The sequence below is a fragment of the Phalangium opilio genome, unplaced genomic scaffold (genome assembly GCF_054372755.1).
Source record: "Phalangium opilio isolate 3A_F unplaced genomic scaffold, DU_Popi_V2 ptg000019l_1, whole genome shotgun sequence".
NCBI classification, from domain to species: Eukaryota; Metazoa; Arthropoda; class Arachnida; order Opiliones; family Phalangiidae; genus Phalangium; species Phalangium opilio.
Genome location: NW_028324152.1, coordinates 8,805,906 through 8,833,823, shown reverse-complemented (window position 1 = coordinate 8,833,823; position 27,918 = coordinate 8,805,906). Strand labels below are relative to the sequence as shown.

The following is a 27,918-nucleotide window of genomic DNA, read 5'->3' as shown; positions in this document are numbered from 1 at the left end:
ACGCGCTAACCATTGCGCCACGGAAGCCCAAAAATTAAATGGTCGTCAGTTATTTTTAAAAAAACTCTGAATTTTACGTTACATCTAAGACCTCACAACACCGCTCCCGGATGGGCTCGAACCACCAGCCTTTCGGTTAACAGCCGAACGCGCTAACCATTGAGCTACGGAAGCTCAGAAATTAAATGGTTGTCACGTATTGTGGAAAAGTTTTGACATTTTACGCTACATCTGAGACCCCACAACACCTCTTCCGGGTGGGCTCGAACCACCAGCCTTTCGGTTAACAGTCGAACGCGCTAACCATTGCGCCACGGAAGCCCAAAAATTAAATGGTCGTCAGGTATTGTGGAGAAACTTAGGCTTTTTTCGATACATTTGAGATCCCACAACACCGCTCCCGGATGGGCTCGAACCACCAACCTTTCAGTTAACAGCCGAACGCGCTAACCATTGCGCCACGGAAGCCCAAAATTTAAATGGTTGTCAGGTATTGTGGAAAAACTTTGGCTTTTTACGTTACATTTGAGATACCACAACACCATTCCCGGGTGGGCTCGAACCACAAACCTATTGGTTAACAGCCGAACGCGCTAACCATTGAGCCACGGAAGCTCAAAAATTTGATAGTTGTCACGTATTGTGGAAAGGTTTTGACATTTTACGTCACATCTGAGACCTCACAACACCGCTCACGGATGGGCTCGAACCACCAGCCTTTAGGTTAACAGCCGAACGCGCTAACCATTGCGCCACGGAAGCCCAAAAATTATAAGGTTGTCACGTTATGTGGAAAAACTTGGGCTTTTTACGTTACATTTGAGACTTCACAACACCGCTCCTGGGTGGCCTCGAACCACCAAACTTTTGGTTAACATCCGAAGGAGCTAACCATGGAGCCAAGAAAGCTCAGAAATGAAATGGTCGTCAGGTATTGTGGAAAAACTTTGACTTTTTACGTCACATCTGAGAACTCACAACACCGCTTCCGGGTGGGCTCGAACCACCAGCCTCTCGGTTAACAGCCGAACGCGCTAACCATTGAGCCACGGAAGCTCAGAAATTAAATGATTGTCACGTATTGTGGAAATCTTTGACTTTTTACGCTACATCTGAGACCCCACAACACCACTTCCGGGAGGGCTCGAACCACCAGCCTCTCGGTTAACAGCCGAACGCGCTAACCATTGCGCCACGGAAGCCCAAAAATTAAATGATTGTCACGTATTGTGGAAAAGTTTTGACTTTTTACGCTACATCTGAGACCCCACAACACCACTTCCGGGTGGTTTCGAACCACCAGCCTCTCGGTTAACAGCCGAAGGCGCTAACCATTGCGCCACGGAAGCCCAAAAATTAAACGGTCGTCAGGTATTGTGGAAAAACTTTGGCTTTTTACGTTACATTTGAGACTTCACATCACCGCTCCCGGGTGGGCTCGAACCACCAACCTTTTGAATAACAGCTGAACGCGCTAACCATTGCGCCACGGAAGCCCAAAAATTAAATTTTCGTCAGTTATTTTTAAAAAACTCTGAATTTTACGTTACATCTCAGACCTCACAAAACCACTTCCGGGTGGGCTCGAACCACCAGCCTCTCGGTTAACAGCCGAACGCGCTAACCATGCGCCACGGAAGCTCAAAAATTTAATGTTCGTCAGTTATTGTGGAAAAACTCTGAATTTTACGTTACATCAAAGACCTCAAAACACCGCTCCCGGATGGGCTCGAACCACCAACCTTTCGGTTAACAGCCGACGGCGCTACCCATTGCGCAACGGAAGCCCAAAGATTAAATGTTCGTCAGGTATTGTGGAAAAACTCTGAATTTTACGTTACATCTAAGACCTCACAACACCGCTCCCGGATGGGCTCGAACCACCAACCTTCCGGTTAACAGCCCACGGCGCTAACCATTGCGCAACGGCAGCCCAAAGATTAAATGTTCATCAGGTATTGTGGAAAAACTTTGGATTTTTACGTTACATTTGAGATCTCACAACACCGCTCCCGGGTGGGCTCGATCCACCAACCGTTCGGTTAACAGCCGAACGCGCTAACCATTGCGCCACGGAAGGCCAAAAATTAAATGGTTGTCAGGTATTGTGGAAAAACTTTGGGTTTTTACGTTACATTTGAGATACCACAACACCATTCCCGGGTGGGCTCGAACCACAAACCTATTGGTTAAAAGCCGAACGCGCTAACCATTGAGCCACGGAAGCTCAAAAATTTGATAGTTGTCACGTATTGTGGAAAGGTTTTGACATTTTACGTCACATCTGAGACCTCACAACACCGCTCACGGATGGGCTCGAACCACCAGCCTTTAGGTTAACAGCCGAACGCGCTAACCATTGCGCCACGGAAGCCCAAAAATTATAAGGTTGTCACGTTATGTGGAAAAACTTGGGCTTTTTACGTTACATTTGAGACTTCACAACACCGCTCCTGGGTGGCCTCGAACCACCAAACTTTTGGTTAACATCCGAACGAGCTAACCATGGAGCCAAGAAAGCTCAGAAATGAAATGGTCGTCAGGTATTGTGGAAAAACTTTGACTTTTTACGTCACATCTGAGACCTTGCAACACCGCTCCCGGATGGGCTCGAACCACAAACCTTTTGAATAACAGCTGAACGCGCTAACCATTGCGCCACGGAAGCTCAAAAATTTAATGTTCGTCAGTTATTGTGGAAAAACTCTGAATTTTACGTTACATCTAAGACCTCACAACACCGCTCCCGGATGGGCTCGAACCACCAACCTTCCGATTAACAGCCCACGGCGCTAACCATTGCGCAACGGCAGCCCAAAGATTAAATGTTCGTCAGGTATTGTGGAAAAACTTTGGATTTTTACGTTACATTTGAGATCTCACAACACCGCTCCCGTGTGGGCTCCAACCACTAACCTTTTGGTTAACAGCCGAACGCGCTAACCATTGCACCAGGGAAGCCCAAAATTAAACGGTCGTCAGGTTTTGTGGAAAAACTTTGGCTTTTTACGTTACATTTTAGACTTCACAACACCGCTCCCGGGTGGACTCGAACCACCAACCTTTTGGTTATCATCCGAACGCGCTAACAATGGAGCCAAGGAAGCTCAGAAATGAAATGGTCGTCTGGTATTGTGGAGAATCTTTGGCTTTTTACGATACATTTGAGATCCCACAACACCGCTCCCGGGTGGGCTCGAACACCCAACCTATTGGTTAACAGCCGAACGCGCTAACCATTGAGCTACGGAAGCTCAGAAATTAAATGGTTGTCACGTATTGTGGAAAAGTTTTGACATTTTACGCTACATCTGACACCCCACAACACCTCTCCCGGGTGGGCTCGAACCACCAGCCTTTCGGTTAACAAACGAACGCGCTAACCATTGCGCCACGGAAGCCCAAAAATTAAATGGTCGTCAGGTATTGTGGAGAAACTTAGGCTTTTTTCGATACATTTGAGATCCCACAACACCGCTCCCGGATGGGCTCGAACCACCAACCTTTCAGTTAACAGCCGAACGCGCTAACCATTGCGCCACGGAAGCCCAAAATTTAAATTTTCGTCAGGTATTGTGGAAAAACTTTGGATTTTTACGTTACATGTGAGATTTCACAACACCGCTCCCGAGTGGGCTCGAACCACCAACCTTTCGGTTAACAGCCGAACGCGCTAACCATTGCGCCACGGAAGCCCAAAATTTAAATTTTCGTCAGGTATTGTGGAAAAACTTTGGATTTTTACGTCACATCTGAGACTGAGACCTCACAACACCGCTCACGGATGGGCTCGAACCACCAACCTTTCGGTTATCAGCCGAACGCGCTAACCATTGCGCCACGGAAGCCAAAAAATTAAATGGTCGTCAGGTATTGTTGAAAAACTTTGACTTTTTACGTCACATCTGAGAGCTCACAACACCGCTCACGGATGGGCTCGAACCACCAACCTTTCGGTTAACAGCCGAACGCGCTAACCTTTGCGCCACGGAAGCCCAAAAATTAAATGGTCGTCAGGTATTGTGGAAAAACTTTGGCTTTTTACGTTACATTTGAGATCTTACAACACCGCTCCCGGGTGGGCTCGAACCACCAACCTTTCGGTTAACAGCCGAACGCGCTAACCATTGAGCTACGGAAGCTCAGAAATTAAATGGTTGTCACGTATTGTGGAAAAGTTTTGACATTTTACGCTACATCTGAGACCCCACAACACCTCTTCCGGGTGGGCTCGAACCACCAGCCTTTCGGTTAACAGTCGAACGCGCTAACCATTGCGCCACGGAAGCCCAAAAATTAAATGGTCGTCAGGTATTGTGGAGAAATTTAGGCTTTTTTCGATACATTTGAGATCCAACAACACCGCTCCCGGATGGGCTCGAACCACCAACCTTTCAGTTAACAGCCGAACGCGCTAACCATTCCGCCACGGAAGCCCAAAAATTAAATGGTCGTCAGGAATTGTGGAAAAACTTTGGCATTTTGCATTACATTTGAGATCCCACAACACCGCTCCCGGATGGGCTCGAATCACCAACCTATTGGTTAACAGCCGAACGCGCTAACCATTGCGCCACGGAAGCCCAAAAATTAAATGGTCGTCAGGTATTGTGGAAAAACTTTGGCTTTTTACGTTACATTTGAGACTTCACAGCACCGCTCCCGGGTGGGCTCGAACCACCAACCTTTTGGTTAACAGCCGAAAGCGCTAACCATTGCACCACGGAAGCCCAAAAATTAAACGGTCGTCAGGTATTGTGGGAAAACTTTGGCTTTTTACGTCACATCTGAGACTTCACAACACCACTCGCGGATGGGCTCGAACCACAAACCTTTTGAATAACAGCCGAACGCGCTAACCATTGCGCTACGGAAGCCCAAAAATTAAATGTTCGTCAGTTATTTTTAAAAAACTCTGAATTTTACGTTACATCTAAGACCTCACAACACCGCTCCCGGATGGGCTCGAACCACCAACCTTTCGGTTAACAGCCGACGGCGCTAACCATTGCGCCACGGAAGCCCAAAAATTTTATGTTCGTCAGGTATTGTGGAAAAACTTTGACTTTCTACGTCACATCTGAGACCTCACAACACCGCTCACGGATGGGCTCGAACCACCAACCTTTCGGTTAACAGCCAAACGCGCTAACCATTGCGCCACGGAAGCCCAAAAATTAAATGGTCGTCAGGAATTGTGGAAAAACTTTGGCATTTTGCATTACATTTGAGATCCCACAACACCGCTCCCGGATGGGCTCGAATCACCAACCTATTGGTTAACAGCCGAACGCGCTAACCATTGCGCCACGGAAGCCCAAAAATTAAATGGTCGTCAGGTATTGTGGAAAAACTTTGGCTTTTTACGTTACATTTGAGACTTCACAGCACCGCTCCCGGGTGGGCTCGAACCACCAACCTTTTGGTTAACAGCCGAAAGCGCTAACCATTGCACCACGGAAGCCCAAAAATTAAACGGTCGTCAGGTATTGTGGGAAAACTTTGGCTTTTTACGTCACATCTGAGACTTCACAACACCACTCGCGGATGGGCTCGAACCACAAACCTTTTGAATAACAGCCGAACGCGCTAACCATTGCGCTACGGAAGCCCAAAAATTAAATGTTCGTCAGTTATTTTTAAAAAACTCTGAATTTTACGTTACATCTAAGACCTCACAACACCGCTCCCGGATGGGCTCGAACCACCAACCTTTCGGTTAACAGCCGACGGCGCTAACCATTGCGCCACGGAAGCCCAAAAATTTTATGTTCGTCAGGTATTGTGGAAAAACTTTGACTTTCTACGTCACATCTGAGACCTCACAACACCGCTCACGGATGGGCTCGAACCACCAACCTTTCGGTTAACAGCCAAACGCGCTAACCATTGCGCCACGGAAGCCCAAAAATTAAATGGTCGTCAGGTATTGTGGAAAAACTTTGGCTTTTTACGTTACATTTGAGATCTTACAACACCGCTCCCGGGTGGGCTCGAACCACCAACCCTTCGGTTAACAGCCGAAGGAGCTAACCATTGCGCCACGGAAGCTCAAAAATTAAACGGTCGTCAGGTATTGTGGAAAAAATTTGGCTTTTTACGTTACAATTGAGATCCCACAACACCGCTCCCGGGTGGGCTCGAACCACACACCTATTGGTTAACAGCCGAACGCGCTAACCATTGTGCCACGGAAGCTCAGAAATTAAATGTTTGTCACGTATTTTGGAAAAGTTTTGACATTTTACGCTACATCTGAGACCACACAACACCTCTCCCAGGTGAGCTCGAACCAACAAGCCTTTCGGCTAACAGTCGAAAGCGCTAACCATTGCGCCAAGGAAGCCCAAAGATTAAATTTTCGTCAGGTATTGTGGAAAAACTCTGAATTTTACGTTACATCTAAGACCTCACAACACCGCTCCCGGATGGGCTCGAACCACCAACCTTCCGATTAACAGCCCACGGCGCTAACCATTGCGCAACGGCAGCCCAAAGATTAAATGTTCGTCAGGTATTGTGGAAAAACTTTGGATTTTTACGTTACATTTGAGATCTCACAACACCGCTCCCGGGTGGGCTCCAACCACTAACCTTTTGGTTAACAGCCGAACGCGCTAACCATTGCACCACGGAAGCCCAAAATTAAACGGTCGTCAGGTATTGTGGAAAAACTTTGGCTTTTTACGTTACATTTTAGACTTCACAACACCGCTCCCGGGTGGACTCGAACCACCAACCTTTTGGTTAACATCCGAACGCGCTAACAATGGAGCCAAGGAAGCTCAGAAATGAAATGGTCGTCTGGTATTGTGGAGAATCTTTGGCTTTTTACGATACATTTGAGATCCCACAACACCGCTCCCGGGTGGGCTCGAACACCCAACCTATTGGTTAACAGCCGAACGCGCTAACCATTGAGCTACGGAAGCTCAGAAATTAAATGGTTGTCACGTATTGTGGAAAAGTTTTGACATTTTACGCTACATCTGACACCCCACAACACCTCTCCCGGGTGGGCTCGAACCACCAGCCTTTCGGTTAACAGTCGAACGCGCTAACCATTGCGCCGCGGAAGCCCAAAAATTAAATGGTCGTCAGGTATTGTGGAGAAACTTAGGCTTTTTTCGATACATTTGAGATCCCACAACACCGCTCCCGGATGGGCTCGAACCACCAACCTTTCAGTTAACAGCCGAACGCGCTAACCATTGCGCCACGGAAGCCCAAAATTTAAATGTTCGTCAGGTATTGTGGAAAAACTTTGGATTTTTACGTTACATGTGAGATCTCACAACACCGCTCCCGAGTGGGCTCGAACCACCAACCTTTCGGTTAACAGCCGAACGCGCTAACCATTGCGCCACGGAAGCCCAAAATTTAAATATTCGTCAGGTATTGTGGAAAAACTTTGGATTTTTACGTCACATCTGAGACCTCACAACACCGCTCACGGATGGGCTCGAACCACCAACCTTTCGGTTATCAGCCGAACGCGCTAACCATTGCGCCACGGAAGCCAAAAAATTAAATGGTCGTCAGGTATTGTTGAAAAACTTTGACTTTTTACGTCACATCTGAGAGCTCACAACACCGCTCACGGATGGGCTCGAACCACCAACCTTTCGGTTAACAGCCGAACGCGCTAACCTTTGCGCCACGGAAGCCCAAAAATTAAATGGTCGTCAGGTATTGTGGAAAAACTTTGGCTTTTTACGTTACATTTGAGATCCCACAACACCGCTCCCGGGTGGGCTCGAACCACCAACCTTTCGGTTAACAGCCGAACGCGCTAACCATTGAGCTACGGAAGCTCAGAAATTAAATGGTTGTCTCGTATTGTGGAAAAGTTTTGACATTTTACGCTACATCTGAGACCCCACAACACCTCTTCCGGGTGGGCTCGAACCACCAGCCTTTCGGTTAACAGTCGAACGCGCTAACCATTGCGCCACGGAAGCCCAAAAATTAAATGGTCGTCAGGTATTGTGGAGAAACTTAGGCTTTTTTCGATACATTTGAGATCCCACAACACCGCTCCCGGATGGGCTCGAACCACCAACCTTTCAGTTAACAGCCTAACGCGCTAACCATTGCGCCACGGAAGCCCAAAATTTAAATGTTCGTCAGGTATTGTGGAAAAACTTTGGATTTTTACGTTACATGTGAGATCTCACAACACCTCTCCCGAGTGGGCTCGAACCACCAACCTTTCGGTTAACAGCCGAACGCGCTAACCATTGCGCCACGGAAGCCCAAAATTTAAATTTTCGTCAGGTATTGTGGAAAAACTTTGGATTTTTACGTCACATCTGAGACCTCACAACACCGCTCACGGATGGGCTCGAACCACCAACCTTTCGGTTATCAGCCGAACGCGCTAACCATTGCGCCACGGAAGCCAAAAAATTAAATGGTCGTCAGGTATTGTTGAAAAACTTTGACTTTTTACGTCACATCTGAGAGCTCACAACACCGCTCACGGATGGGCTCGAACCACCAACCTTTCGGTTAACAGCCGAACGCGCTAACCTTTGCGCCACGGAAGCCCAAAATTTAAATGGTCGTCAGGTATTGTGGAAAAACTTTGGCTTTTTACGTTACATTTGAGATCTTACAACACCGCTCCCGGGTGGGCTCGAACCACCAACCTTTCGGTTAACAGCCGAACGCGCTAACCATTGAGCTACGGAAGCTCAGAAATTAAATGGTTGTCACGTATTGTGGAAAAGTTTTGACATTTTACGCTACATCTGAGACCCCACAACACCTCTTCCGGGTGGGCTCGAACCACCAGCCTTTCGGTTAACAGTCGAACGCGCTAACCATTGCGCCACGGAAGCCCAAAAATTAAATGGTCGTCAGTTATTGTGGAGAAACTTAGGCTTTTTTCGATACATTTGAGATCCAAAAACACCGCTCCCGGATGGGCTCGAACCACCAACCTTTCAGTTAACAGCCGAACGCGCTAACCATTCCGCCACGGAAGCCCAAAAATTAAATGGTCGTCAGTTATTTTTAAAAAAACTCTGAATTTTACGTTACATCTAAGACCTCACAACACCGCTCCCGGATGGGCTCGAACCACCAGCCTTTCGGTTAACAGCCGAACGCGCTAACCATTGAGCTACGGAAGCTCAGAAATTAAATGGTTGTCACGTATTGTGGAAAAGTTTTGACATTTTACGCTACATCTGAGACCCCACAACACCTCTTCCGGGTGGGCTCGAACCACCAGCCTTTCGGTTAACAGTCGAACGCGCTAACCATTGCGCCACGGAAGCCCAAAAATTAAATGGTCGTCAGTTATTGTGGAGAAACTTAGGCTTTTTTCGATACATTTGAGATCCAAAAACACCGCTCCCGGATGGGCTCGAACCACCAACCTTTCAGTTAACAGCCGAACGCGCTAACCATTGCGCCACGGAAGCCCAAAAATTAAATGGTCGTCAGTTATTTTTAAAAAAACTCTGAATTTTACGTTACATCTAAGACCTCACAACACCGCTCCCGGATGGGCTCGAACCACCAGCCTTTCGGTTAACAGCCGAACGCGCTAACCATTGAGCTACGGAAGCTCAGAAATTAAATGGTTGTCACGTATTGTGGAAAAGTTTTGACATTTTACGCTACATCTGAGACCCCACAACACCTCTTCCGGGTGGGCTCGAACCACCAGCCTTTCGGTTAACAGTCGAACGCGCTAACCATTGCGCCACGGAAGCCCAAAAATTAAATGGTCGTCAGGTATTGTGGAGAAACTTAGGCTTTTTTCGATACATTTGAGATCCAACAACACCGCTCCCGGATGGGCTCGAACCACCAACCTTCCAGTTAACAGCCGAACGCGCTAACCATTGCGCCACGGAAGCCCAAAAATTAAATGGTCGTCAGGAATTGTGGAAAAACTTAGGCATTTTGCATTACATTTGAGATCCCACAACACCGCTCCCGGATGGGCTCGAATCACCAACCTATTGGTTAACAGCCGAACGCGCTAACCATTGCGCCACGGAAGCCCAAAAATTAAATGGTCGTCAGGTATTGTGGAAAAACTTTGGCTTTTTACGTTACATTTGAGACTTCACAACACCGCTCCCGGGTGGGCTCGAACCACCAACCTTTTGGTTAACAGCCGAACGCGCTAACCATTGCACCACGGAAGCCCAAAAATTAAACGGTCGTCAGGTATTGTGGGAAAACTTTGGCTTTTTACGTCACATCTGAGACTTCACAACACCACTCGCGGATGGGCTCGCACCACAAACCTTTTGAATAACAGCCGAACGCGCTAACCATTGCGCTACGGAAGCCCAAAAATTAAATGTTCGTCAGTTATTTTTAAAAAACTCTGAATTTTACGTTACATCTAAGACCTCACAACACCGCTCCCGGATGGGCTCGAACCACCAACCTTTCGGATAACAGCCGACGGCGCTAACCATTGCGCCACGGAAGCCCAAAAATTTTATGTTCGTCAGGTATTGTGGAAAAACTTTGACTTTTTTAGTCACATCTGAGACCTCACAACACCGCTCACGGATGGGCTCGAACCACCAACCTTTCGGTTAACAGCCGAACGCGCTAACCATTGAGCTACGGAAGCTCAGAAATTAAATGGTTGTCACGTATTGTGGAAAAGTTTTGACATTTTACGCTACATCTGAGACCCCACAACACCTCTTCCGGGTGGGCTCGAACCACCAGCCTTTCGGTTAACAGTCGAACGCGCTAACCATTGCGCCACGGAAGCTCAAAAATTAAACGGTCGTCAGGTATTGTGGAAAATATTTGGCTTTTTACGTTACAATTGAGATCCCACAACACCGCTCCCGGGTGGGCTCGAACCACAAACCTTTCAGTTAACAGCCGAACGCGCTAACCATTGCGCCACGGAAGCCCAAAAATAAAATGGTCGTCAGGAATTGTGGAAAAACTTTGGCATTTTGCATTACATTTGAGATCCCACAACACCGCTCCCGGATGGGCTCGAATCACCAACCTATTGGTTAACAGCCGAACGCGCTAACCATTGCGCCACGGAAGCCCAAAAATTAAATGGTCGTCAGGTATTGTGGAAAAACTTTGGCTTTTTACGTTACATTTGAGACTTCACAACACCGCTCCCGGGTGGGCTCGAACCACCAACCTTTTGGTTAACAGCCGAACGCGCTAACCATTGCACCACGGAAGCCCAAAAATTAAACGGTCGTCAGGTATTGTGGGAAAACTTTGGCTTTTTACGTCACATCTGAGACTTCACAACACCACTCGCGGATGGGCTCGAACCACAAACCTTTTGAATAACAGCCGAACGCGCTAACCATTGCGCTACGGAAGCCCAAAAATTAAATGTTCGTCAGTTATTTTTAAAAAACTCTGAATTTTACGTTACATCTAAGACCTCACAACACCGCTCCCGGATGGGCTCGAACCACCAACCTTTCGGTTAACAGCCGACGGCGCTAACCATTGCGCCACGGAAGCCCAAAAATTTTATGTTCGTCAGGTATTGTGGAAAAACTTTGACTTTTTACGTCACATCTGAGACCTCACAACACCGCTCACGGATGGGCTCGAACCACCAACCTTTCGGTTAACAGCCAAACGCGCTAACCATTGCGCCACGGAAGCCCAAAAATTAAATGGTCGTCAGGTATTGTGGAAAAACTTTGGCTTTTTACGTTACATTTGAGATCTTACAACACCGCTCCCGGGTGGGCTCGAACCACCAACCCTTCGGTCAACAGCCGAAGGCGCTAACCATTGCGCCACGGAAGCTCAAAAATTAAACGGTCGTCAGGTATTGTGGAAAAAAATTGGCTTTTTACGTTACAATTAAGATCCCACAACACCGCTCCCGGGTGGGCTCGAACCAAGGGGGGCCCATAGGAGCTTTTCGCGCGCCGAGTTTTCGATTTTCCAGACAACCAGCGCGTTGGTTTACAAAGCTAGCACGGAGAGGCTTATAAAATATCTTACGTATGTCTGTCAGCCATCCAGTCTTTTCAGAAACTACGTTATAGTGTAAATGTTGGCCAAAGTTTTTCCACAATACCTGACGACCATTGAACTTTTGGGCTTCCGTGGCGCCATGGTTAGCGCGTTCGGCTGTTAACCAATAGGTTGGTGGTTCGAGCCCACCCGGGAGCGGTGTTGTGGGATCTCAAATGTTATGCAAAATGCCAAAGTTTTTCCACAATACCTGACGACCATTTAATTTTTGGGCTTCCGTGTAGCAATGGTTAGCGCCGTCGGCTGTTAACCGAAAGGTTGGTGGTTCGAACCCATCCGGGAGCGGTGTTGTGAGGTCTTAGATGTAACGTAAAATTCAGAGCTTTTTAAAAATAACTGACGAACATTTAATTTTTGGGCTTCCGTGGCGCAATGGTTAGCGCGTTCTTCTGTTGTTCAAAAGGTTTGTGGTTCGAGCCCATCCGGGAGCGGTGTTGTGAAGTCTCAGATGTGACGTAAAAAGCCAAAGTTTTCCCACAATACCTGACGACCGTTTAATTTTTGGGCTTCCGTGGTGCAATGGTTAGCGCGTTCGGCTGTTAACCAAAAGGTTGGTGGTTCGAGCCCACCCGGGAGCGGTGTTGTGAAGTCTCAAATGTAACGTAAAAAGCCAAAGTTTTTCCACAATACCTGACGTACATTGAATCTTTGGGCTTCCGTTGCGCAATGGTTAACGCCGTCGGCTGTTAACCGAAAGGTTGGTGGTTCGAGCCCACCCGGGAGCGGTGTTGTGAGGTCTTAGATGTAACGTAAAATTCAGAGTTTTTCCACAATACCTGACGAACATTTAATCTTTGGGCTTCCGTGTAGCAATGGTTAGCGCGTTCGGCTGTTAGCCGAAAGGCTTGGTGGTTCGAGCCCACCCGGGAGAGGTGTTGTGCGGTCTCAGATGTAGCGTAAAATGTCCAAACTTTTCCACAATACGTGACAACCATTTAATTTCTGAGCTTCCGTGGCGCAATGGTTAGCGCGTTCGGCTGTTAAACGAAAGGTTGGTGGTTCGAGCCCATCCGTGAGCGGTATTGTGAGCTCTCAGATGTGACGTAAAAAGCCAAAGTTTTTCCACTATACCAGACGACCATTTCATTTCTGAGCTTCCTTGGCTCCATGGTTTGCGCGTTCGGATGTTAACGGAAAGGTTCGTGGTTCGAGCCCACCCGGGAGCGGTGTTATGAAGTCTCAAATTAAACTTCATCATTTTAAAACAATAACATAAAGAAAATATGTTTGCTTTTTTCATATCGATTGGAATTTAAAAGAGGAAAAAAAGTGAAAAAGCCAACGGCACGCAGTGTTACTAAGTGGTCTCCCTCCCAAGTACTGACTGCGCTCGACGCTGCTTAACTTCGGTGATCGGACGAGAACCGGTGTTTTCAGCGTGATATGGCCGTTGCCGAGAGTGCTAGTTAATAATTCGAATATAAATTAAGTGAGACAAATTTACCTTCATCTTTTTAAAACAATAACAAAAAGAAAATATGTTTGCTTTTTTGAAATCTATTGGAATTTAAAAGAGGAAAAAAAAGTGAAGAAGCCAACGGCACGCAGTGTTCCTAAGTGGTCTCCCTCCCAAGTACTCTCCCTCCCAAGTACTGACTGCGCTCGACGCTGCTTAACTTCGGTGATTAGACGAGAACCGGTGTTTTCAGCGTGATATGGCCCTTGCCGAGAGTGCTATTTAATAATTTGAATTTAATTAACCTTCATCTTTATAAAACAATAACAAAAAGAAGATATGTTTGCTTTTTCATATCTGGTGGAATTTAAAAGAGGAAACAAATGTGAAAAAGCCAACGGCACGCAGAGTTTCCAAGTACTGACTGCGCTCGACGCTGCTTAACTTCGGTGATCGGACGAGAACCGGTGTTTTCAGCGTGATATGGCCGTTGCCGAGAGTGCTAGTTAATAATTCGAATTTAAATTAAGTGCGACAAATTAACCTTCATCTTTTTAAAACAATAACAAATAGAAAATATGTTTGCTTTTTTCATATCTATTGGAATTTAAAAGAGGAAAAAAAGTGAAAAAGCCAACGGCACGCAGTGTTCCTAAGTGGTCTCCCTCCCAAGTACTGACTGCGCTCGACGCTGCTTAACTTCGGTGATCGGTCGAGAACCGGTGTAATCAGCGTGACATGGCCGTTGCCGAGAGTGCTAGTTAATAATTTGAATTTAATTAACCTTCATCTTATAAAACAATAACAAAAAGAAGTTATGTTTGCTTTTTTCATATCTGGTGGATTTTAAAAGAGGAAACAAAAAGGAAAAACCGAACGGCACGCAGTGTTCCCAAGTACTCGCTGCGCTCGACGCTGCTTAACTTCCGTGATCGGACGAGAACCGGTGTTTTCAGCGTGATATGGCCGTTGCCGAGAGTGCTAGTTAATAATTCGAATTTAAATTAAGTGCGACAAATAAACCTTCATCTTTTTAAAACAATAACAAATAGAAAATATGTTTGCTTTTTTCATATCTATTGGAATTTAAAAGAGGAAAAAAAGTGAAAAAGCCAACGTCACGCAGTGTTCCTAAGTGGTCTCCCTCCCAAGTACTGACTGCTCTCGACGCTGCTTAACTTCGGTGATCGGACGAGAACCGGTGTATTCAGCGTGACATGGCCGTTGCCGAGAGTCCTAGTTAATAATTTGAATTTAATTATCCTTCCTCTTATAAAACAATAACAAAAAGAAGGTATGTTTGCTTTTATCATATCTGGTGGATTTTAAAAGAGGAAACAAAAAGGAAAAAGCGATCGGCACGCAGTGTTCCCAAGTACTCGCTGCGCTCGACGCTGCTTAACTTCCGTGATCGGACGAGAACCGGTGTTTTCAGCGTGATATGGCCGTTGCCGAGAGTGCTAGTTAATAATTCGAATTTAAATTAAGTGAGACAAATTAACCTTCATCATTTTAAAACAATAACAAAAAGAAAATTATACAAAAACGTCTTTGTTTGGACCAAGACCGAAAAAACCAACGATATGAGTGAGGTTTATCAATTGACTGAAGTTCAGATATTGAAATTTTTCTTTAAGTATTTATAGTAGTTTAATCCTTAATCACTAATTAATTCAATCAACTGATTTTACTTTTAATCGATCTATTCCCTCTAAATTTATTCAAAAAATTGCATATCTCCGCTTTTTCAAGAACAATTCCATTTTCCGAAAACATTTTATCATGAAATTAATTATTTTGAAGGGAGTACGTTTAGAGGGATCAATAATTAATATTTGAAATATTCTACTGAATTTCTAAGAAGAGCACCCATACACTGCAAGCACGGATGACTGCAAAATTTTATATCATAACTCGTTTAGGGTGAAGTGATTTATGTATTAATTCCGCTGAAAAGAATATAAAATTACATTGTACAGTACTGAGAAATTTTTCTTTTTATGGAATCTTTACACTAACTTTTGGTTATTTTTATGCTTATAAAATATTTTTCCCGTCCATGAAAGGAGAGCTACCTACTAAAAGGTACCACATGGGACAAAAGTTGTTCCTTTTCCTTTGATAAACGATATTATTTTATTAGGCCGAGCAAAATAAATTACTCTTAATCATATTTTATCGAATATCAGTCTTCTCAACAAATTGAAACCGTTGAAAAAACATTTTTTGGTGCAAACTTGAAAATTTCTCAAGCCACTAACATTTAAACCAATGTCCGTCAAGGTCCTTACAAGTTAAGGAACATCGATAAGAAATCCCTTCAAAATAATTAATTTCATGATAAAATGTTTTCGGAAAATGGAATTGTTCTTGAAAAAGCGGAGATATGCAATTTTTTGAATAAATTTAGAGGGAATAGATCGATTAAAAGTAAAATCAGTTGATTGAATTAATTAGTGATTAAGGATTAAACTACTAAAAATACTTAAAGAAAAATTTCAATATCTGAACTTCAGTCAATTGATAAACCTCACTCATATCGTTGGTTTTTTCGGTCTTGGTCCAAACAAAGACGTTTTTGTATAATATCTGTCACTTCAGTCTTAAGGCAGTAGTCAACTCGTAACAGGCTGAAAATGTCATTTCCCGTCCCTATTATCTAAGGAACCGAAAATGCTATTAGCGGTTTTGAATAAAATATAAATCGAAATCATCTTTAGATTGTCATACATTAATTATAATGATCGCACGAGATATTAGTGAGTATTAAATAAAATTAATAGCCTTTTCAAAATCGTAAAGTAAATTTCGTAGAACTGTTTACTTTTTAAATAAGTGCATTGATTATGGCTAAAAGTGCGCCTCCTTTTAGGGTAGAAAGAAGCTAAAATACCTTTTTTTTTAGAAAATTTGTGGCAATAAACAAGATAATTAGCAACAACTTGATAATTCCAAAAACAGGTGAACATTTAGCCGCTCATAACAACCTAGCCTAACATAAGCTTAACCCTGTATCTAAACCTAACATGATGTACTACATCATAAATCAAATGGGTCTTAGGTTGCCTATTTATACCCTTGATGATATACATATTCTTGATTTTTATAATAATTTTCCCTAAAATGTTAAACTTACTGTTTTGGAGACTTGGGAGACCACAAAAATCCGAAATTGCGTTCTAACATATGAATGCTCACTGAGAATAGCCAAAATAAAATTAATATATATTTAAAAAATAATGAAACCCTGTATACCTCATATGGAAGTGTCGAATTAACTGCGCTTACGTAAACACCACTGTCTTAACTGCGAAGCGAAAACACTTTTGTCATCTTTCCAGTAGTATTTTAAAGTGTAAATCCTAGGGTTAGGAACTTAGGATATGTTTCTAGCATGAAACGAAGCAGACTAAATCAAATTCCAAAACAGAGCTGGAAATCAGCTTTTTTTATAATCTTAAAGGACGAAAGACGCTATAAAGAGTATATTACAAAGACTTTCCAAAATTCAACTTAAGCCTTGGCCAAAACGAACGTCGAAAAATTACTTCAAACGATATTAAAACCTCTATTAACTGTAATTATTTACCTGAATTACTTTTTTAGACGAAAATTGGACCTGATAAAAACAATTTTGCTTTTCAAGGGCGTTATAGTTCATTAGAAAATCCAAATAACGGTGTTAGAGCTCGGATGAAATATCAAAAAAAAAAATTAGCGTTGCCTTACTGTCGTCTGCTATCATAGCCCACTCGATCACGCGCATCACGACGCAAGCTGCTCGCGCTTGAGCAGCGCAGCGTCCGAGAGCGCGGATCGAGTGGGCTATGCTGCTATGAAATAAACTTTCCTACTGTCGTCTGCTATGAAATAGGGAACTCGAGGCATAATTAATTAGTTAAATTACAAAAATTAGACTTCAATTATTTAAAATCTAAGCAGGTAAGTTTCTCATTTAGTAAATTCTTGTTAATTTGAAAGTATTCCGAAAACTAACTTCGCTGTAGTTTTTCCGTATCGCCTATGACAATTTCCCCAAAAAACCTGGTAAAATGTAATGCTTTTTCTATGGGACGCTAACCCTAAAAAGGTGATTTTTTCGTTTAGCATTACAAACGGGTATCAAGTCATATCTACAAGGGCCTACCGGCCCTGTAGAATATGTTTCCTTTTTTGAAATCCATTGGAATTTAAAAGAGGAAAAAAAGAGAAAAAGCCAACGGCACGCACTGTTCCTAAGTGGTCTCCCTCCCAAGTACTGACTTCGCTCGACGCTGCTTAACTTCGGTGATCGGACGAGAACCGGTGTTCTCAGCGTGATATGGCCGTTGCCGAGAGTGCTAGTTAATAATTCGAATTTAAATTAAGTGAGACAAATTAACCTTCATCTTTTTAAAACAATAACAAAAAGAAAATATGTTTCCTTTTTTGAAATCCATTGGAATTTAAAAGAGGAAAAAAAGAGAAAAAGCCAACGGCACGTACTGTTCCTAAGTGGTCTCCCTCCCAAGTACTGACTTCGCTCGACGCTGCTTAACTTCGGTGATCGGACGAGAACCGGTGTTCTCAGCGTGATATGGCCGTTGCCGAGAGTGCTAGTTAATAATTCGAATTTAAATTAAGTGAGACAAATTAACCTTCATCTTTTTAAAACAATAACAAAAAGAAAATATGTTTGCTCTTTTCATATCTATTGGAATTTAAAAGAGGAAAAAAAGTGAAAAAGCCAACGGCACACAGCGTTCCTAACTGGTCTCCCTCCCAAGTACTGACTTCGCTCGACGCTGCTTAACTTCGGTGATCGGACGAGAACCGGTGTTTTCAGCGGGATATGGCCGTTGCCGAGTGTGCTAGTTAATAATTCGAATTTAAATTAAGTGAGACAAATTAACCTTCATCTTTTTAAAACAATAACAAATAGAAAATATGTTTGCTTTTTTCATATCTATTGGAATTTAAAAGAGGAAAAAAAGTGAAAAAGCCAACGGAACACAGTGTTCCTAACTGGTCTCCCTCCCAAGTACTGACTGCGCTCGACGCTTCTTAACTTCGGTGATCGGACAAGAACCGGTGTTTTCAGCGGGATATGGCCGTTGCCGAGAGTGCTAGTTAATAATTCGAATTTAAATTAAGTGCGACAAATTAACCTTTATCTTTTTAAAACAATAACAAATAGAAAATATGTTTGCTTTTTTCATATCTATTGGAATTTAAAAAAGGAAAAAAAGTGAAAAAGCCAACGGCACGCAGTGTTCCTAAGTGGTCTCCCTCCCAAGTACTGACTGCTCTCGACGCTGCTTAACCTCGGTGATCGGACGAGAACCGGTGTATTCAGCGTGACATGGCCGTTGCCGAGAGTCCTAGTTAATAATTTGAATTTAATTATCCTTCCTCTTATAAAACAATAACAAAAAGAAGGTATGTTTGCTTTTATCATGTCTGGTGGATTTTAAAAGAGGAAACAAAAAGGAAAAAGCGATCGGCACGCAGTGTTCCCAAGTACTCGCTGCGCTCGACGCTGCTTAACTTCCGTGATCGGACGAGAACCGGTGTTTTCAGCGCGATATGGCCGTTGCCGAGAGTGCTACTTAATAATTCGAATTTAATTAACCTTCATATTTATAAAACAATAACAAAAAGAACATATGTTTGGATTTTTCATATCTGGTGGAATTTAAAAGAGGAAACAAAAAGGAAAAGCCAAAGACACGCAGTGTTCCCAAGTACTGACTGCGCTCGACGCTACTTAACTTCGGTGATCGGACGAGAACCGGTGTTTTCAGCCTGATATGGCCGTTGCCGAGAATGCTAGTTTATAAATCGAATTTAAATTGAGTGAGACAAATTAACCTTCATATTTATAAAACAATAACAAAAAGAAAATATGTTTGCTCTTTTCATATCTATTGGAATTTAAAAGAGGAAAAAAAAGTGAAAAAGCCAACGGCACGCAGTGTTCCTGAGTGGTCTCCCTCCCAAGTACTGACTGCGCTCGACGCTGCTTAACTTCGGTGATCGGACGAGATCCGGTGTTCTCAGCGTGTTATCGCCGTGGCCGAGAGTGGTAGTTAATAATTCGAATTTAAATTAAGTGAGACAAATTAACCTTCATCTTTTTAAAACAATAACAAAAAGAAAATATGTTTCCTTTTTTCATATCTATTGGATTTAAAAGACAAAAAAAAAGTGAAAAAGCTAACGGCACGCAGTGTTCCTAAGTGGTCTCCCTCCCAAGTACTGACTGCGCTCGACGCTGCTTAACTTCGGTGATCGGACGAGAACCGGTGTTTTCAGCGTGATATGGCCGTTGCCGAGAGTGCTAGTTAATAATTTGAATTTAATTAACCTTCATCTTATAAAACAATAACAAAAAGAAGGTATGTTTGCTTTTTTCATATCTGGTGGAATTTAAAAGAGGAAACAGAAAGGAAAAAGCCAACGGCACGCAGTGTTCCCAAGTACTCGCTGCGCTCGACGCTGCTTAACTTCCGTGATCGGACGAGAACCGGTGTTTTCAGCGTGATATGGCCGTTGCCGAGAGTGCTAGTTAATAATTCGAATTTAAATTAAGTGAGACAAATTAACCTTCATCTTTTTAAAACAATAACAAAAAGAAAATATGTTTCCTTTTTTGAAATCCATTGGAATTTAAAAGAGGAAAAAAAGAGAAAAAGCCAACGGCACGCACTGTTCCTAAGTGGTCTCCCTCCCAAGTACTGACTTCGCTCGACGCTGCTTAACTTCGGTGATCGGACGAGAACCGGTGTTCTCAGCGTGATATGGCCGTTGCCGAGAGTGCTAGTTAATAATTCGAATTTAAATTAAGTGAGACAAATTAACCTTCATCTTTTTAAAACAATAACAAAAAGAAAATATGTTTCCTTTTTTGAAATCCATTGGAATTTAAAAGAGGAAAAAAAGAGAAAAAGAAAACGGCACGCACTGTTCCTAAGTGGTCTCCCTCCCAAGTACTGACTTCGCTCGACGCTGCTTAACTTCGGTGATCGGACGAGATCCGGTGTTCTCAGCGTGTTATCGCCGTGGCCGAGAGTGGTAGTTAATAATTCGAATTTAACTTAAGTGAGACAAATTAACCTTCATCTTTTTAAAACAATAACAAAAAGAAAATATGTTTCCTTTTTTCATATCTATTGGATTTAAAAGACAAAAAAAAAGTGAAAAAGCTAACGGCACGCAGTGTTCCTCAGTGGTCTCCCTCCCAAGTACTGACTGCGCTCGACGCTGCTTAACTTCGGTGATCGGACGAGAACCGGTGTTTTCAGCGTGATATGGCCGTTGCCGAGAGTGCTAGTTAATAATTTGAATTTAATTAACCTTCATCTTATAAAACAATAACAAAAAGAAGGTATGTTTGCTTTTTTCATATCTGGTGGAATTTAAAAGAGGAAACAGAAAGGAAAAAGCCAACGAACCACCAACCTTTCGGTTAACAGCCGAACGCGCTAACCATTGCGCCACGGAAGCTCAAAAATTAAACGGTCGTCAGGTATTGTGGAAAAAATTTGGCTTTTTACGTTACAATTGAGATCCCACAACACCGCTTCCGGGTGGGCTCGAACCACAAACCTATTGGTTAACAGCCGAACGCGCTAACCATTGAGCCACGGAAGCTCAGAAATTAAATGGTTGTCACGTATTTTGGAAAAGTTTTGACATTTTACGCTACATCTGAGACCACACAAAACCTCTCCCAGGTGGGCTCTAACCAACAAGCCTTTCGGCTAACAGCCGAACGCGCTAACCATTGCGCCACGGAAGCCCAAAGATTAAATTTTCGTCAGTAATTGTGGAAAAACTTTGGATTTTTACGTTACATGTGAGATCTCACAACACCGCTCACGGATGGGCTCGAACCACCAACCTTTCGGTTAACAGCCGAACGCGCTAACCATTGCGCCACGGAAGCGCAAAAATTTAATGGTCGTCACGTATTGTGGAAAAACTTTGACTCTTTACGCCACATCTGAGACCTCACAACACCGCTCACGAATGGGCTCGAACCACCAACCTTTCGGTTAACAGCCGAACGCGCTAACCATTGCGCCACGGAAGCCCAAAAATTAAATGGTCGTCAGGTATTGTGGAAAAACTTTGGCTTTTTACGCTACATTTGAGATCTTACAACACCGCTCCCGGGTGGGCTCGAACCACCAACCCTTCGGTTATCAGCCGAACGCGCTAACCATTGCGCCACGGAAGCTTAAAAATTAAACGGTCGTCAGGTATTGTGGAAAAAATTTGGCTTTTTACGTTACATTTGAGATCCCACAACACCGCTCCCGAGTGGGCTCGAACCACAAACCTATTGGTTAACAGCCGAACGCGCTAACCATTGAGCCACGGAAGCTCAGAAATTAAATGGTTGTCACGAATTGTGGAAAAGTTTTGACATTTTACGCTACATCCGAGACCGCACAACACCTCTCCCAGGTGGGCTCGAACCAACAAGCCTTTCGGCTAACAGCCGAACGCGCTAACCATTGCGCCACGGAAGCCCAAAAATTAAAAGGTCGTCAGGTATTGTGGAAAAACTTTGACTTTTTACGTCACACTTGAGACCTCACAACACCGCTCCCGGATGGGCTCGAACCACAAACCTTTTGGTTAACATCCGAACGCGCTAACCATGGAGCCAAGGAAGCTCAGAAATGAAATGGTCGTCAGGTATTGTGGAAAAATTTCGACTTTTTACGTCACATCTGAGACCATGCAACACCGCTCCCGCATGGGCTCGAACCACCAACCTTTCAGTTAACAGCCGAATGCGCTAACCATTGAGCCACGGAAGCTCAGAAATTAAATGGTTGTCACGTATTGTGGAAAAGTTTTGACATTTTACTCTACATCTGAGACCGCACAACACCTCTCCCGGGTGGGCTCGAACCACCAAGCCTTTCGGCTAACAGCCGAACGCGCTAACCATTGCGCCTCGGAAGCCCAAAAATTTAATGTTCGTCAGGTATTGTGGAAAAACTTTGGCTTTCTACGTTACATTTGAGATCTTACAACACCGCTCCCGGGTGGGCTCGAACCACCAACCTTTCGGTTAACAGCCGAACGCGCTAACCATTGCGCCACGGAAGCTCAAAAATTAAACGGTCGTCAGGTATTGTGGAAAAACTTTGGCTTTCTACGTTACATTTGAGATCCCACAACACCGCTCCCGGGTGGGCTCGAACCACAAACCTATTGGTTAACAGCCGAACGCGCTAACCATTGCGCCACGGAAGCTCGAAAATTAAACGGTCGTCAGGTATTGTGGAAAAACTTTGGCTTTCTACGTTACATTTGAGATCCCACAGCACCGTTCCCGGGTGGGCTCTAACCACAAACCTATTAGATAACAGCCGAACGCGCTAACCATTGAGCCACGGAAGCTCAGAAATTTAATGGTTGTCACGTATTGTGGAAAGGTTTTGACATTTTACGCTACATCTGAGACCGCACAACACCTCTCCCGGGTGGGCTTGAACCACCAAGCCTTTCGGCTAACAGCCGAACGCGCTAACCATTGCACCACGCAAGCCCAAAAATTTAATGTTCGTCAGGTATTGTGGAAAAAATTTGACTTTTTACGTCACATCTGAGACCTCACAACACCGCTCACGGATGGGCTCGAACCACCAACCTTTCGGTTAACAGCCGAAGGCGCTAACCATTGCGCCACGGAAGCTCAAAAATTAAACGGTCGTCAGGTATTGTGGAAAAACTTTGGCTTTATACGTGACATTTGAGATCCCACAACACCGCTCCCGGGTGGGCTCGAACCACAAACAGCCGAATTGGTTAACAGCCGAACGCGCTAACCATTGAGCCACGGAAGCTCAGAAATTAAATGGTTGTCACGTATTTTGGAAAAGTTTTGACATTTTACGCTACATCTGAGACCGCACAACACCTCTCCCAGGTGGGCTCGAACCAACAAGTCTTTCGGCTAACAGCCGAACGCGCTAACCATTGCGCCACGTAAGCCCAAAAATTAAATGGTCGTCACGTATTGTGGAAAAACTTTGACTTTTTACGTTACATCTGAGACCTCACAACACCGCTCCCGCATGGGCTCGAACCACCAACCTTTCAGTTAACAGCCGACGGCGCTAACCATTGCGCAACGGAAGCCCAAAGATTAAATGTTCGTCAGGTATTGTGGAAAAACTCTGAATTTTACGTTACATCTAAGACCTCACAACACCGCTCCCGGATGGGCTCGAACCACAAACCTTTTGAATAACAGCTGAACGCGCTAACCATTGCGCCACGGAAGCCCAAAAATTAAATTTTCGTTAGTTATTTTTAAAAAACTCTGAATTTTACGTTACATCTCAGACCTCACAAAACCACTTCCGGGTGGGCTCGAACCACCAGCCTCTCGGTTAACAGCCGAACGCGCTAACCATTGCGCCACGGAAGCTCAAAAATTTAATGTTCGTCAGTTATTGTGGAAAAACTCTGAATTTTACGTTACATCTAAGACCTCAAAACACCGCTCCCGGATGGGCTCGAACCACCAACCTTTCGGTTGACAGCCGACGGCGCTAACCATTGCGCAACGGAAGCCCAAAGATTAAATGTTCGTCAGGTATTGTGGAAAAACTCTGAATTTTACGTTACATCTAAGACCTCACAACACCGCTCCCGGATGGGCTCGAACCACAAACCTTTTGAATAACAGCTGAACGCGCTAACCATTGCGCCACGGAAGCCCAAAAATTAAATTTTCGTTAGTTATTTTTAAAAAACTCTGAATTTTACGTTACATCTAAGACCTCACAACACCGCTCCCGGATGGGCTCGAACCACCAACCTTCCGGTTAACAGCCCACGGCGCTAACCATTGCGCAACGGCAGCCCAAAGATTAAATGTTCGTCAGGTATTGTGGAAAAACTTTGGATTTTTACGTTACATTTGAGATCTCACAACACCGCTCCCGGGTGGGCTCCAACCACTAACCTTTTGGTTAACAGCCGAACGCGCTAACCATTGCACCACGGAAGCCCAAAATTAAACGGTCGTCAGGTATTGTGGAAAAACTTTGGCTTTTTACGTTACATTTTAGACTTCACAACACCGCTCCCGGGTGGACTCGAACCACCAACCTTTTGGTTAACATCCGAACGCGCTAACAATGGAGCCAAGGAAGCTCAGAAATGAAATGGTCGTCAGGTATTGTGGAAAAACTTTGACTTTTTACGTCACATCGGAGACCTCACAACACCGCCCCCGGGTGGGCTCGAACACCCAACCTATTGGTTAACAGCCGAACGCGCTAACCATTGGGCTACGGAAGCTCAGAAATTAAATGGTTGTCACGTATTGTGGAAAAGTTTTGACATTTTACGCTACATCTGAGACCCCACAACACCTCTCCCGGGTGGGCTCGAACCACCAGCCTTTCGGTTAACAGTCGAACGCGCTAACCATTGCGCCACGGAAGCCCAAAAATTAAATGGTCGTCAGGTATTGTGGAGAAACTTAGGCTTTTTTCGATACATTTGAGATCCCACAACACCGCTCCCGGTGGGGTTCGAACCACCAACCTATTGGTTAACAGCCGAACGCGCTAACCATTGCGCCACGGAAGCCCAAAAATTAAATGGTCGTCAGGTATTGTGGAAAAACCTTGGCATTTTACGTTACATTTGAGACTTCACAACACCGCTCCCGGGTGGGCTCGAACCACCAACCTTTTGGTTAACAGCCGAACGCGCTAACCATTGCACCACGGAAGCCAAAAAATTAAACGGTCGTCAGGTATTGTGGGAAAACTTTGGCTTTTTACGTCACATCTGAGACTTCACAACACCGCTCCCGGATGGGCTCGAACCACAAACCTTTTGAATAAAAGCCGGACGCGCTAACCATTGCGCTACGGAAGCCCAAAAACTAAATGTTCGTCAGTTATTTTTAAAAAACTCTGAATTTTACGTTACATCTAAGACCTCACAACACCGCTCCCGGATGGGCTCGAACCACCAACCTTTCGGTTAACAGCCGACGGCGCTAACCATTGCGCCACGGAAGCCCAAAAATTAAATGGTCGTCAGGTTTTGTGGAAAAGTTTTGACATTTTACGCTACATCTGAGACCGCACAACACCTCTCCCGGGTGGGCTCGAACCACCAAGCCTTTCGGCTAACAGCCGAACGCGCTAACCATTGCTACACGGAAGCCCAAAGATTAAATGTTCGTCAGGTATTGTGGAAAAACTTTGGATTTTTACGTTACATGTGAGATCTCACAACACCTCTCCCGGGTGGGCTCGAACCACCAACCTTTCGGTTAACAGCTGAACGCGCTAACCATTGCGCCACGGAAGCCCAAAATTTAAATGTTCGTCAGGTATTGTGGAAAAACTTTGACTTTTTACGTCATATCTGAGACCTCACAACACCGCTCACGGATGGGCTCGAACCACCAACCTTTCGGTTAACAGCCGAACGCGCTAACCATTGCGCCACGGAAGCCCAAGAATTAAATGGTCGTCAGGTATTGTGGAGAAACTTTGGCTTTTTACGATACATTTGAGATCCCACAACACCGCTCCCGGATGGGCTCGAACCACCAACCTTTCGGTTGACAGCCGACGGCGCTAACCATTGCGCAACGGAAGCCCAAAGATTAAATGTTCGTCAGGTATTGTGGAAAAACTCTGAATTTTACGTTACATCTAAGACCTCACAACACCGCTCCCGGATGGGCTCGAACCACAAACCTTTTGAATAACAGCTGAACGCGCTAACCATTGCGCCACGGAAGCCCAAAAATTAAATTTTCGTTAGTTATTTTTAAAAAACTCTGAATTTTACGTTACATCTAAGACCTCACAACACCGCTCCCGGATGGGCTCGAACCACCAACCTTCCGGTTAACAGCCCACGGCGCTAACCATTGCGCAACGGCAGCCCAAAGATTAAATGTTCGTCAGGTATTGTGGAAAAACTTTGGATTTTTACGTTACATTTGAGATCTCACAACACCGCTCCCGGGTGGACTCGAACCACCAACCTTTTGGTTAACATCCGAACGCGCTAACCATTGCACCACGGAAGCCCAAAATTAAACGGTCGTCAGGTATTGTGGAAAAACTTTGGCTTTTTACGTTACATTTTAGACTTCACAACACCGCTCCCGGGTGGACTCGAACCACCAACCTTTTGGTTAACATCCGAACGCGCTAACAATGGAGCCAAGGAAGCTCAGAAATGAAATGGTCGTCAGGTATTGTGGAAAAACTTTGACTTTTTACGTCACATCGGAGACCTCACAACACCGCCCCCGGGTGGGCTCGAACACCCAACCTATTGGTTAACAGCCGAACGCGCTAACCATTGAGCTACGGAAGCTCAGAAATTAAATGGTTGTCACGTATTGTGGAAAAGTTTTGACATTTTACGCTACATCTGAGACCCCACAACACCTCTCCCGGGTGGGCTCGAACCACCAGCCTTTCGGTTAACAGTCGAACGCGCTAACCATTGCGACACGGAAGCCCAAAAATTAAATGGTCGTCAGGTATTGTGGAGAAACTTAGGCTTTTTTCGATACATTTGAGATCCCACAACACCGCTCCCGGATGGGCTCGAACCACCAACCTTTCGGTTGACAGCCGACGGCGCTAACCATTGCGCAACGGAAACCCAAAGATTAATTGTTCGTCAGGTATTGTGTGAAAAACTCTGAATTTTACGTTACATCTAAGACCTCACAACACCGCTCCCGGATGGGCTCGAACCACCAACCTTCCGGTTAACAGCCCACGGCGCTAACCATTGCGCAACGGCAGCCCAAAGATTAAATGTTCGTCAGGTATTGTGGAAAAACTTTGGATTTTTACGTTACATTTGAGATCTCACAACACCGCTCCCGGGTGGGCTCCAACCACTAACCTTTTGGTTAACAGCCGAACGCGCTAACCATTGCACCACGGAAGCCCAAAATTAAACGGTCGTCAGGTATTGTGGAAAAACTTTGGCTTTTTACGTTACATTTTAGACTTCACAACACCGCTCCCGGGTGGACTCGAACCACCAACCTTTTGGTTAACATCCGAACGCGCTAACAATGGAGCCAAGGAAGCTCAGAAATGAAATGGTCGTCAGGTATTGTGGAAAAACTTTGACTTTTTACGTCACATCGGAGACCTCACAACACCGCCCCCGGGTGGGCTCGAACACCCAACCTATTGGTTAACAGCCGAACGCGCTAACCATTGGGCTACGGAAGCTCAGAAATTAAATGGTTGTCACGTATTGTGGAAAAGTTTTGACATTTTACGCTACATCTGAGACCCCACAACACCTCTCCCGGGTGGGCTCGAACCACCAGCCTTTCGGTTAACAGTCGAACGCGCTAACCATTGCGCCACGGTAGCCCAAAAATTAAATGGTCGTCAGGTATTGTGGAGAAACTTAGGCTTTTTTCGATACATTTGAGATCCCACAACACCGCTCCCGGTGGGGTTCGAACCACCAACCTATTGGTTAAC

The 27,918-nt window shown here is 44.7% G+C and overlaps 12 non-coding genes and 11 pseudogenes across 12 annotated transcripts; all 23 read right to left on the bottom strand.

Moving 5' to 3' along the window:
• Positions 1 to 3,775: 3,775 nt before the first annotated feature.
• TRNAI-GAU (transfer RNA isoleucine (anticodon GAU)) lies at positions 3,776 to 3,848 on the bottom strand. The gene has a single exon. It is a non-coding gene; the product is annotated as a tRNA-Ile (tRNA).
• Positions 3,849 to 7,447: 3,599 nt separating this feature from the next.
• TRNAI-GAU (transfer RNA isoleucine (anticodon GAU)) lies at positions 7,448 to 7,520 on the bottom strand. The gene has a single exon. It is a non-coding gene; the product is annotated as a tRNA-Ile (tRNA).
• An 809-nt stretch (positions 7,521 to 8,329) lies between these two features.
• TRNAI-GAU (transfer RNA isoleucine (anticodon GAU)) lies at positions 8,330 to 8,402 on the bottom strand. Its single transcript has one exon. It is a non-coding gene; the product is annotated as a tRNA-Ile (tRNA).
• A 4,889-nt stretch (positions 8,403 to 13,291) lies between these two features.
• Positions 13,292 to 13,410, bottom strand: LOC149701946 (5S ribosomal RNA). The gene has a single exon (XR_016382323.1). It is a non-coding gene; the product is annotated as a 5S ribosomal RNA (ribosomal RNA).
• Positions 13,411 to 13,547: 137 nt separating this feature from the next.
• LOC149701945 (5S ribosomal RNA) lies at positions 13,548 to 13,682 on the bottom strand (annotated as a pseudogene).
• A 121-nt stretch (positions 13,683 to 13,803) lies between these two features.
• LOC149701944 (5S ribosomal RNA) lies at positions 13,804 to 13,906 on the bottom strand (annotated as a pseudogene).
• Positions 13,907 to 14,042: 136 nt separating this feature from the next.
• Positions 14,043 to 14,161, bottom strand: LOC149701943 (5S ribosomal RNA; annotated as a pseudogene).
• Positions 14,162 to 14,521: 360 nt separating this feature from the next.
• On the bottom strand, positions 14,522 to 14,640 carry LOC149701942 (5S ribosomal RNA; annotated as a pseudogene).
• Positions 14,641 to 17,625: 2,985 nt separating this feature from the next.
• LOC149701941 (5S ribosomal RNA) lies at positions 17,626 to 17,744 on the bottom strand. Its single transcript, XR_016382354.1, has one exon. It is a non-coding gene; the product is annotated as a 5S ribosomal RNA (ribosomal RNA).
• A 136-nt stretch (positions 17,745 to 17,880) lies between these two features.
• Positions 17,881 to 17,999, bottom strand: LOC149701940 (5S ribosomal RNA). The gene has a single exon (XR_016382221.1). It is a non-coding gene; the product is annotated as a 5S ribosomal RNA (ribosomal RNA).
• A 136-nt stretch (positions 18,000 to 18,135) lies between these two features.
• On the bottom strand, positions 18,136 to 18,254 carry LOC149701939 (5S ribosomal RNA; annotated as a pseudogene).
• A 136-nt stretch (positions 18,255 to 18,390) lies between these two features.
• Positions 18,391 to 18,509, bottom strand: LOC149701938 (5S ribosomal RNA; annotated as a pseudogene).
• A 136-nt stretch (positions 18,510 to 18,645) lies between these two features.
• On the bottom strand, positions 18,646 to 18,764 carry LOC149701937 (5S ribosomal RNA; annotated as a pseudogene).
• A 585-nt stretch (positions 18,765 to 19,349) lies between these two features.
• LOC149701936 (5S ribosomal RNA) lies at positions 19,350 to 19,468 on the bottom strand (annotated as a pseudogene).
• A 136-nt stretch (positions 19,469 to 19,604) lies between these two features.
• On the bottom strand, positions 19,605 to 19,723 carry LOC149701935 (5S ribosomal RNA). Its single transcript, XR_016382213.1, has one exon. It is a non-coding gene; the product is annotated as a 5S ribosomal RNA (ribosomal RNA).
• Positions 19,724 to 19,844: 121 nt separating this feature from the next.
• LOC149701934 (5S ribosomal RNA) lies at positions 19,845 to 19,947 on the bottom strand (annotated as a pseudogene).
• Positions 19,948 to 20,083: 136 nt separating this feature from the next.
• On the bottom strand, positions 20,084 to 20,202 carry LOC149701933 (5S ribosomal RNA). The gene has a single exon (XR_016382353.1). It is a non-coding gene; the product is annotated as a 5S ribosomal RNA (ribosomal RNA).
• A 136-nt stretch (positions 20,203 to 20,338) lies between these two features.
• On the bottom strand, positions 20,339 to 20,457 carry LOC149701932 (5S ribosomal RNA; annotated as a pseudogene).
• A 136-nt stretch (positions 20,458 to 20,593) lies between these two features.
• On the bottom strand, positions 20,594 to 20,712 carry LOC149701931 (5S ribosomal RNA; annotated as a pseudogene).
• Positions 20,713 to 21,559: 847 nt separating this feature from the next.
• Positions 21,560 to 21,632, bottom strand: TRNAI-GAU (transfer RNA isoleucine (anticodon GAU)). The gene has a single exon. It is a non-coding gene; the product is annotated as a tRNA-Ile (tRNA).
• An 811-nt stretch (positions 21,633 to 22,443) lies between these two features.
• On the bottom strand, positions 22,444 to 22,516 carry TRNAN-GUU (transfer RNA asparagine (anticodon GUU)). The gene has a single exon. It is a non-coding gene; the product is annotated as a tRNA-Asn (tRNA).
• A 1,400-nt stretch (positions 22,517 to 23,916) lies between these two features.
• TRNAD-GUC (transfer RNA aspartic acid (anticodon GUC)) lies at positions 23,917 to 23,989 on the bottom strand. Its single transcript has one exon. It is a non-coding gene; the product is annotated as a tRNA-Asp (tRNA).
• A 1,982-nt stretch (positions 23,990 to 25,971) lies between these two features.
• Positions 25,972 to 26,044, bottom strand: TRNAD-GUC (transfer RNA aspartic acid (anticodon GUC)). Its single transcript has one exon. It is a non-coding gene; the product is annotated as a tRNA-Asp (tRNA).
• Positions 26,045 to 27,918: the final 1,874 nt, after the last annotated feature.